The following is an 8,305-nucleotide window of genomic DNA, read 5'->3' on the forward strand; positions in this document are numbered from 1 at the left end:
AATTTTCTATAATTTTTTGTTATTTTCATGGTTGCTTTAGAGTTAATATCATTTCTCTGTCTATATATATTTATACACACATATACACATATATATTTTATAACATACATATGTAATATTTTTCAAAGCCTGCATTCAAGTGATATTATATCATTCCAAGTATCATTAAGAACATTACAATAGTATTCTTCCAAGTCTTCTTAAATGGTCAATTATCTTTTAAAGAACTCTAAGTAATAAGAAATAAATACTGTATGTTTCCCATGTGCCATTTCTGATGTTCTTCCTTTTTATGTAGATCCATATTGCCATCTGGGATCATCTTTCTGCTAGAAGGACGACCTTTAACATTTCCTGAAGTGCAGGGCTGCTGGTGGTTGATTTTTTTCAGTTTTTATATCTCTAAAAAGTATCCATTTTGCTTTCATTCTTGAAAGATATTTTTGCTAGGTATAGAATTCTAGATGGACAGATTTTTCATTTTAATGGTTTCAGATGTTGATCTGCTATCTTCTTATTCATATTGTTTCCAACAAAATATCTGCTATCAACCTTATCTTTGTCCCTCTCTACATAACATGTCTTTCTTTTCTCTGGCTATTAAGATTGTTTTTTCTTTATCACCGGTTTTAAGCGATTTGATCAAGATCTACCTAAGAATAGTTTTCTTCAAATCTTTAGCATGTTTTCCTAGCCTATAGGCTTACAGTTTTTGTCAGTTTGGAAAACTGTGGTCATTATTCCTTACTTTTTTTTTTTTTTTTTTTTTTTTCCGAGACAGAGTCTCACTCTGTCATTCAGGCTAGAGTGCAGTGGCACAATCTCTGCTCACTGCAACGTTGGCCTCCCGGGCTCAAGTGATTCTTCTGCCCCAGCCTCCTGAGTAGCTGGGATTACAGGTGCACACCACCATGCCCAGTTAATTTTTGTATTTTTAATAAAGATGGGGTTTCAGCAGGTTGGCCAGGCCGGTCTCGAACTCCTAACCTCAAGTGATCTGCCCACTCGGCCTCCCAAAGTGTTGGGATTACTGGTGTGAGCCACTGCACCTGGCCTAAATAGTTTTTTTTTTTTTTTTTTTTTTTAAATCTTTCCCCTTTCATTCTCTTCTTTGGGTTCTTTAAATGCATGGACTGCTTGCAGTTGGCTGCCAACTCACTGATGCAGGTTCTCTTCTCTTTACTCTCTTTTCCCTCTGTATTTCATTCTGGATAGTTTCTATTGTTATATCTTTGAGTCAACCAATATTTTTCTTCTGCAAGGACTAACGTGTTGTCAGATCTCATTCTGTGTATTTTTCATCTCACATTTTGTAGTTTTCTTCTCTGAAAGTTCATTTTATGTCTTTTTTACATTTCCTGTGTATCCACTTAACTTTCTGAATATGTGAAGTATGGTTATAATCACTATTTTAATGTCCTTCTTTGCTAATTCTAACCTCTACGTCCATTCAATTGATTTTTCTCTTCATCATGGGTCATATTTGTCTAATTCTTTTCACACCTGCTCATTTTTTTGGATGTCATACATTGTAAATTTTATCTAGTTGGTGCTAGCCTTTTTATATTCTTAAAAATAGTCTTGAGTTTTGCTCTAGAAGATATTACAGTTATTTGGAAACAGTTTAATCCTTCAGTTCTTGCTTTTTTTCTTTTTCTTTCTTTTTTCCCCTCTTTTTTCTTTTGTTCCTTTCTTTCCTCACATCAGATGAGTGACGTGCTGACACTGTAACAAGGCTTGAGGCAGCGCATCTCACATATGAGCATGAAAACCTAATCATTATGCTTATGAACCACAAAAGGATTCAGGAATTGCTTGTAAGAGGTAGTAGGTAGAACCAGAGCAGAGTTTAATCTGGGTTTATTTATTTTGTGTGACTGAAGCAAGATCCTTTTTCAGTGTATCTGGCTGGTGGTGGCAAACCCTGTTCATGGCCCTGCGTCAGTGCCAGCCACTGAGATACTGTTCCTTGTAATTTCCATGCTTATATTTCTGCACACTCATGTACTGGTTAGTCCTCTGCTGAACACTCAAAGGGGACTCTCTGAAGATCCCTGGAGTCCTTTCTCTCCCTCTCTCTCTCTCTCTCTCTCACTCTGTCTCTTTCTCGGCAGGTCCCTCCTTTGCAGTACTCTGTTCTGTGACCTCTGGTCGTCTTGATCTCCCTGGACCCTTAGTTGCGTTCACTCAACTCAGGCAGTCTGCCCAACTCCTCCTGTGTCCCCCACCCTGCACTATGGCTTGGAACGTCTTTTGAGGCAGCAATCTGGGTGACAATAAGGCTCACCTCATTTTTCCCCATCTTTTGGGGATTGCTGTCCTTTGTTTCCTGATGTCCAGTATCTGCAGAAACATTGTTTCATGTATTTTGTTCATTTTATTGGTTGTTTCTGGTGGGAGGGCAAATCCCATCCCTGTTGTTCCATCTTGTCTGGAAGCAGAGATCAAGAAAAGTCACAACTTTTAGATTTATGTCTCAACTTTTTAGATTTTAAGTCTAAAAAGGCAAAGGAATCTAATCAGGCAGGAAAAACTGAGGTTGGAAATGGAGGCTAGTCCAGTGATACTTTAACACCACAAAACTGCTCCTGGTTCATGACTCTGGCCTGCCATAGAATCAAATCTAGCCCCGGCCCCACCTGTCATTACGGTTCCAGCATTCTCATCTTCCCCATCTAAATCCTTCATTCTTAAGAGACATAGAGGGTCCACCTGGCTCTGCCTGGTCTTTGCGGGGTATGGGGAGTGCCAATGCTTTGAGAAGGGATGGAATGGTTATGAACACCACCATGCCTTCCCTAAGTATTTTTTGAGTGCCTATTATTGGCCAGGTACTGTTCTAGGTGCTGGGAACAAAACAAACCACCCTCTCCTCATTGATTTTTTATGACAGTAGTAAATGATAAATACTTTTAGCACAACACAATATAGAATTGCTATAAGCTTTGATTTTGTTGAAAAAGAAAAATGTGCTTGCTAGCAAAATCATAACCTAAGCTGAGATGAAAGACAGGCTAATCCACAAAAATTGTTTACCCTGTGTAAACGTAGAATCTATTTAAGTCACCTTAGAGAGTCTTCTTTAGGCCATTTATAGAAGACATGAATGAAGCCCAGGGGAGAGTCTCTGCAGCGAAAAATGCTGAAGTGGCTCTTGAGGCTGAAAATCAATGCTTTGTGAAGAAACAAAAGCTACTAATTTGTCTGCTGGGCCCATGAGATTGTATATCACTGGAGGAGCCCAGAGAGTATCCTTCAATTCACAAAGGGTTTTCCTCTCAGCCTGCCTCTGCATTGATTTAATTACTTCCCCTCCCTAGAACATATGCACTGGTCACTCTCACCCCCAGCTTCACGTATCCCAATTCAGGAGACGAGCCTGGGGCTGCAGTGGAAGGAACAGTGGGTCAGGCAGACCTGGGTTTGAATCTTGGCCCCATTACTGTCAAGCTGTGGGGCCTTGTTCAAGTTTCTTCACCTAGATGCCCTCCTTATCTCCCACCCCTGAAACTGCAAATACAGCTGCTAAGAAGCTTACATGAAATCCCATCCAAAGTATCAAGCAGGTGGGCACAGATCACGAAATCTTCCCTTGCATTGCATTTTGTCTTGGCAAAGGCTGTTTGTAAAGTGTACATTCATTGGTCTTTGCCAGTCCAGCATCCATTTCACCTTCTCTGAAGAAAACATTCCAGATTACTTTGGGGGAATTACCTGTTCTAGTGGTCTGATAGGGCCTGTCCCTCCCTAGCTAAGGGAATAGACACATGACCTGAGACAGGTTGACCAGATGCTTCCTCCCTGAGATTTGTATCTTCAGCAGAAGAACAGATAAATTGAACCCATGTGAATGAAATAGCATCAGCCTCATCAGCATCCCTCTGACCAGACTGCTTCTGCTGTGAGACTATGCATGGAATTCATGCTTCCAGAAGCCCTGGGTGCTTTGTTCCTTGTCCTTTCTCAAGCCTGGCTCCACAGCCTCCCCTCCACTCAGTGTTACCTTTCCAGTGAATTTCCATTTGATTAGGTTAGCCATAGTACATTTCTGTGACTTACAGTCAGAGATTTCTATGTGATCAGCTGAAGAAGAAGAGGAAGAGGAGGAGGGAGAGGAGAAAGAGAGAGGGGGGAGGAGGGAAAGAGGAGGAGGGAAAAGGACAGAGGGAGAAAGGAAAGGGGAAGGAATAGGGAAGGAAACACATTTTATGTTTTGTTTGGATTTAACACAACCGGAGCCACAATTTTTGCTTGGCTGGCCAGCAAAGAGAAAAATTAAACACAAGGAACCTCAGGTTTTTTCCTAATTAACAGATGACTGATGACCCTACATAATCTATATAATGATGGATCTTCTCCCAATAATTTATTTCATTTGCAAACTTCATTCCCTATAATAAACATATTTAATAGATTAAATAAATGATGTGTATTACCTGCTTCCAGTGGGCAATCCCCTGCTATCTTACCTGGAACCATTGGAGCCAGCAGGCACCAAATCTCCCAATTTTGCACACTGAGATTGGCCTGATTAGCTGTACTTCTAGAAATACAGCTAATGGAGATGCCCATCCCAGCTTTGGGAGGGTGGATAGGGGCACCAAAAGAGACTTTACAGAGGATGCAACACTGAATCTGATCTTAACGGAAGATCTCAGAGGACAAGCTTAGATGAAGAAGGAAGGAAAAGTATGTTCGCAGAAGGAATGCAAAGACTCAGGTGGGAGCGTGTGGGGAGGGGAGAAAAGCAGGGATAGGGAGAGATATGGTTACAGGATCGGGAAAGAAATATAAAGAGGGTCCTTTTAAAATCAGAGCACTTTTGAGGTCAGTGTACTTTTATCCAGAGATTTCTAGAGTCTCAAGGATACCTGAGAGACCTTGTTATGCTCATGAAGTAAAGAAACTGGAAGAAGTCCCCATATTTTAGTGGTTTTGTTACTGGAAAGGGGTCTCAATCTAGACCCCAAGAGAAGGTTCTTGGATCTTGTGCAAGAAAGAATTCAGGGCGAGTCCATAGAGTAAAGTGAAAGCAAATGTATTAGGAAAGTAAAGGAATAAATAATGGCTACTCTGCAGACAGAGCAGCCCCGAGGGCTGCTGGTTGCCCATTTTTATGGCTATTTGTTGATTATATGCTACACAAGGGGTGGATTATTATGCCTCCCCTCTTTAGACCACATAAGGCAACTTCCCGACATTGCCATGGCTTTCGTAAACTGTCATGGCACTGGTGGGAGTGTAGCAGTGAGGACAACCAGAGGTCACTCTCATCGCCATCTTGGTTTTGGTGGGTTTTGGCTGGCTTTTTTACTGCAGCCTGTTTTATCAGCAAAGTCTTTATGATCTGTATCCTGTGCTAACCTCCTGTCTCACCCTGTGACTTAGAATGCTTTCACCATCTTGGAATGCAACCCAACAGGTCTCAGACTCATTTTACCCAGTTCCTATTCAAGGTGGAGTTGCTCTGGTTCAACGCCTCTGACAGCACTAATTTGGAAGAGATGGAAAACTTTGAGGAGGTCCCAGAGAACGGCCAGCAACCTCACGGACAGAATCCTGGGTACCTTGGGTAAAAGTTTCCTCTCCACGACACCCACAAGACACTGTGGCCCCAATCGCCAGCCCTCCACCTCTCTGGGATTTTTCTATTATATCATCTGTCCACTCAACATCTCCCTCAGATTTTACCTGTGTTTTTTATCAAACTTACCATCTTCCTCCAAAACTCGCTGCTCCTCTTGTAATTCCTCCATTGGTGAAAAACACAGTCTTCGCCATACACAACACCAATCGGACTTCAAAATGAAGAACTTTTGCACATCAAAGGGCACTGTAAACAGAGTAAAAACACAACCTATAGGCCGGGCGCAGTGGCTCATGCCTGTAATCCTAGCACTTTGGGAGGTTTAGGCGGGCGGATCACAAGGTCAGGAGATCGAGACCATCCTGGCTAACACGGTGAAACCCCATCTCTACTAAAAATACATCACATGTAAGCATTATGTAATGCTTCCCCTGCCTACACCACATTCAAAGTCATACATGCTTGCTCATTCTTCTGGGATTCAGGGAGACATCTGCTCCTTTCACCTGATTTTAACACCCAGTGTTCTAATCCAGGTCTCTCATATGGGTTACCTCAACCAGCCTCCCCATCAGCATCTCAGCCTCCCCAAGGGCATACACCGTGGACCTGAGTTGTTAGGTCGTGGGCTGTGTATCTCTAGCTTTCACAGCAACTCTGTAAAGTAAGATGAGCAGCACCCATAATTGACTGTTCTGTTTCTACCTGAGGCAACTGGATATGGTAGCAAATATTATACACTATTTGCCCCTTTCTTTAAAATCGATTGCTTCCTTACATAAACTTTTACTAGGTCTTAGATTTCTTTAGGCCGTGCTGTACTGGAAGAAATTCTGTGTGCAATCTTGCTGAAGAAGGTCCTCCTAAATGTAGGTAAAGAAAGGAAAAAAGCTGGTGTGGCTCCATCTGGAGATGAAATCCTGAACAGTACAGCCTTTTAGGAAAAAAAAAAAAATGATAAAATTGGAAGTAGGAAACATTTCAAGAATAAAACTTCGGGGGGGATGTTTAGACGGGGGCTGAGGGATAAGACTACACATTGGGTACAATGTACACTGCTCAGGTGACGGATGCACCAAACTCTCAGAAATCACCACTAAAGAATTTATCCATGTAACCAACACCACCTGTTCCCCAAAAACGATTGAACTAAAAATTTTTTAAAAAATAAAAAAAAAAATTTTTAAACTCCATTCCCTGATTGGAAACCACAAAAGGGGCCTTAAGAGGTTGTCTGTACATGTCTCTTTGGAGATACCTGGGCTCAGGGTCTGCCCTGTGGAATGCACCTTGAATCTCTCAAGGTCTTTCATGCTCACTGACCATCACAGGAAATGGCATTCAAATCAGCATCTATCATTTTTGGAAGGTTTATAAACTGACATTTTACTTTGCCAGAAATAGGAGACTCAGAATCCAACCTTGTTTGTGTCTTCTCTCGTGTTGCAGAGGCAAATGACCTGATGGACCTGGCAGATTCCCCATCTTTAAACAATGATGGTTCACGCTGACACTCTGTCCCTGGCTGCAGAAGGCACCTCTTTTTCTGTGCACCTGACACCTTTCTCTCCCAGACTACCTGGTCCTGGTGGGCTGCCCATCATGGGCCTCAACTCCCCAGACCACGTGGGACAGGCACAAGACCCACAACACTCTGTTCAGACTCTCTCTCGGGCATCTGAAATTTCCTTGGCGACAGAGGGACAAAAGAAGGACAGAACTGTCTTTTCAACAAATGATGCCAAGAGAACTAGATATCTACTTGCCGAAGAATGAAGTCATACCCTCATCTCACAGTATCTACAAAAACTCGCTTAAAATAGACTAAAGAGCTAAACAGAAAAGTTAAAATTATAAAATATAAGGAGGAAGCTTCATGGTATTGGATTTGGCAGTGATTTCTTCTTTATGACACTAAAAGCACAGGCGACAAAAGAAAAAAGATGGAAATTGGACTTCAAAATGAAGAACTTTTGCACATCAAAAGGCACTGTAAACAGAGTAAAAAGACAGCCTATAGGCCAGGCGCGGTGGCTCACGCCTGTAATCCCAGCACTTTGGGAGGCCAAGGCGGGTGGATCACAAGGTCAGGAGATCAAGACCATCCTGGCCAACACGGTGAAACCCCGTCTCTACTGAAAATACAAAAACAAAAATAGCCAGGCGTGGTGGCGGGCACCTGTAGTCCCAGCTACTCGGGAGGCTGAGGCAGGAGAATGGTGAGAACCCAGGAGGTGGAGCTTTCAGTGAGCTGAGATCGCACCACTGCACTCCAGCCTGGGCGACAGAGTGAGACTCTGTCTCAAAAAAACAGAAAAAAAAAAAAAGAAAAGAAAAGAAAGAAAAAAAAGACAACCTATACAATGGGAGAAAATGTTTGTAAATCAAATTCCTAATAAAAAATTAATATCCAGAATCTATAAAGAACTCGTATAACTCAACAACAGCAATTAAAAACTAGGCAAAGGACTTCAATAGACATTTCTCCAAAGAAGTTATACAAATGGCCAATGAGCACAGGAAGAGATGCTCAAGATCACTAATCATTAGGGAAATGGAAACCAAAACCACAGTGAGATCCCACCTCACACCCATCAGGATGGCTACTATCAAACAAGCAGAGAATAGCAGGTGTCGGTGGGGATGTAGAGAGATTGGAAGGAACTCCTGCGCATTGCTGGTGGAAATGTAAAATGGTGAAGCTACTATGGAAAATAG

The 8,305-nt window shown here is 42.0% G+C and overlaps 1 non-coding gene across 1 annotated transcript; it reads right to left on the reverse strand.

Annotated features, from left to right (window-relative positions):
- Nucleotides 1–1,701: 1,701 nt before the first annotated feature.
- LOC112627290 lies at nt 1,702–1,804 on the reverse strand. The gene has a single exon (XR_003120133.1). It is a non-coding gene; the product is annotated as a small nucleolar RNA U13 (small nucleolar RNA).
- Between the last annotated feature and the right edge of the window lie 6,501 nt (nt 1,805–8,305).

The sequence above is a fragment of the Theropithecus gelada genome, chromosome 6, assembly GCF_003255815.1.
Source record: "Theropithecus gelada isolate Dixy chromosome 6, Tgel_1.0, whole genome shotgun sequence".
Taxonomy (NCBI): Eukaryota; Metazoa; Chordata; class Mammalia; order Primates; family Cercopithecidae; genus Theropithecus; species Theropithecus gelada.